Genomic DNA, 2,500 nt, shown 5'->3' with positions numbered 1-2,500 from the left:
ACACCCGTCCCCACTGTGACAGAGAGAGAGAGAGAGAGAGAGAGAATGTGCGTGCGTGTGTGTGTGTGTGTGTGTGTGTGTGTGAGAGAGAGAGAGAGAGAGCATGTACGTGTGTATACGTGTGTACGTTTCTGCATGGGCGTGTTTTACGTGATTTTCTAGATCTTTTGGTTGACAATAATTGCCAGTAGAGTAGTTCAGCCATAGTTATCACGTGACTTTCTCACGTGACTCACGTGACACGACATGGCGAATCTGATTGGCTAATGCCTCTGAAAAATCGCAATAAAAGGCGACCCAGAGGGGAAGGTAATCACTTGGATGGAAGAAGCTGACCTTGAATATGTCAAGACAACTTTCTGTACGCCGCGGCCGCAAGCCTAGGATGTCTTCTGCTGTTCGGGACCTATCGTTCAGCGACGTTGATGACCCCCAACCATCGACGTCGGGACTCCAACGCTTGCGAAATACCCCAGATCCTCTTCTATACCTGTATTCTACAGACGAAGAGGATTATACACCTCTGTAAGGTTATGTGAGAGAGGAACCCAAAAGAGGCCACCCGTGAGGCGGGAGGCTTCAGGCTTAGGGGCCAAGGAAAAGGAGGGGCCCCGTTCGTTCCTCGAAAAAGGGGGTGAGGGGACTAAGCTGAAGACTCAGAACCCACACGACCTCACGAGCAAAACAATCCCCGGAGATGCAGGCCTACCAGGAGCGTGACCAATACGAAGATGCATGATAAAATACAAAAAAATAATCCTAAAATGAACAAAAAGAACCGTGCAGAAGGCACCAAAGTAACACAAGTTAATAAGTAAAAGACAATTGCCAGAAGGGCTTAAAAATGAGTAAAAATACGCCAGAAGGGCTTAAAAGTGAATAAAAATACGCCAGAAGGGCTTAAAAACAGTAAAAAGGACTAACATCTACGATAAAACAAGTAAAAGGTAAAATGAGGGAAAAAGTAAAAGCTGAAGTAAAAGCTGCAATAAAAGACGAGTAAAAGGTGTAAGAATAAAAGTAACAAGTAAAAGAACAAGGTAAAAGAAGTAAAATTCAGAGAAAGTAAAAAGTAAAAGTCGAAGAAGCACACATGGTTCACAGTATGTAAAATAGTAAAATAACAAATAGGCACGTCCAGCATTAATACACCTGGGCAAGTAAAAGGGGCAGTACAACCTTGTTTCAACATCCACGGTGTAGAATCCAGACAGGTAAATCCAAAGGGTAGTCACAACACAGTCAGAGTATCCACTTCATTTATTTAACAAAAACAGGGGGGTTACATTAACTTCCGCGGACGGAAGCGTAGCACAAAAATTGTAAAATAATAAAAAGGAAATATTATAATAAAAGAAAACATACAAAAGATAAAATCATAAATAAAATCACTAAAACAATCAGCAAAATCAATGAGAAAATTACCATTATCATAAAAAATACGTAAAACAATCTGCTGCGATTCATTAATAAAAATAATAAAATAAGTTTCTTTCTCTCACTATAAAAGAGAGATTAAAAGAATTGGATAAGTAAAAATAGACTATTGAAAAATAAAACTGAACTTAAAATACAATAGATAAAAAAAAGAGGTAAAAGAAAGATCCATTCGCAGCAGATGTGGATGTTCCGTTATCCGCACATCATGTAAAACATCGTAAAAAGAATATGGATAGCGGAAGGATCAATAAAAGTTTTATTTAAAACTAATGCAAAAAGGTGTAAAATGACGTAAAATGCGTGTAATTAAAGCCAGCATAAAACATAGATAAAAATAATGTTAAAAATGAGGCTGGCAGAGGGAAGTGGTCCGGCTGTGCTCGACTCGCCCTGTGGATTACGGCAGGATGCTGGATAGGATAGGGGTAGGATGGGAGCAGGAGGGGATAGGGTTAATGGTAAGAGGTAGGGCAAACGGGAAAAAGGAATGGAAAAGGGGGAAATCAGTGCAGAAGTAGAAGGAAGAAGGAACAAGAAGAGGGTGCGAATAAGAGGGGTACGAGGGGAAATGCGGCAGGATAGAGGGAAGGGAAAAAGTGAGGGAAAGGAAGAGGGTGCGAATAAGGGTATGAAGGATAGGAGGATCGGGGCAAGGAAAGGGGGGGATAGGAGTTGGTCGTGGGGGGGGGGGAGGTTGAAAACCTCACACCTCCTCTGAAACTGTCTAGGACTAGCGATCTCTCTGGTAAGTTTTCTTTTTTTTTTTTTTTGACTTGTAAAAAAAAACGTGTCTTTGGAACATTGACTTTGTTTCTGCATACCAAGACTATTTCCACAGAGAACTCACGTTTACCTTTGTATTTTTTTTTTTTTTTTTTTTTTACAAAAGTTGAAATATCCGTCGATTGCGGTGACGACTCGGATTGGGAGAGATCCGAGTTCGTACGTGACTCGGGTGTGGACGACGACTGGAGGAAGATTTCGCTAGTCCCGCTGGTGGATACATCTCTGATCCGACTCCGACGACATTTGGAGCGTAATGCTCCGGGAACTCCCTCTT

General features: G+C 41.5%; 1 long non-coding RNA gene across 1 annotated transcript in view; it reads right to left on the bottom strand.

Moving 5' to 3' along the window:
- Positions 1 to 2,315, bottom strand: part of LOC119569517 — a 2,960-nt gene extending 645 nt beyond the window's left edge. The window contains exons 1-2 of the long non-coding RNA XR_005228275.1: positions 2,150 to 2,315; positions 1 to 521 (exon numbers count right to left, since the gene is read on the bottom strand). The exon at positions 1 to 521 is cut by the window's left edge and continues 645 nt beyond it. This is a non-coding gene — a long non-coding RNA (uncharacterized LOC119569517). The remainder of the gene's footprint in view (positions 522 to 2,149) is intronic.
- Between the last annotated feature and the right edge of the window lie 185 nt (positions 2,316 to 2,500).

The sequence above is a fragment of the Penaeus monodon genome, unplaced genomic scaffold, assembly GCF_015228065.2.
Source record: "Penaeus monodon isolate SGIC_2016 unplaced genomic scaffold, NSTDA_Pmon_1 PmonScaffold_16074, whole genome shotgun sequence".
NCBI classification, from domain to species: domain Eukaryota; kingdom Metazoa; phylum Arthropoda; class Malacostraca; order Decapoda; family Penaeidae; genus Penaeus; species Penaeus monodon.
The sequence above is the reverse complement of the archived record's forward strand: the minus strand, read 5'-3'. Positions and strand labels throughout refer to the sequence as shown.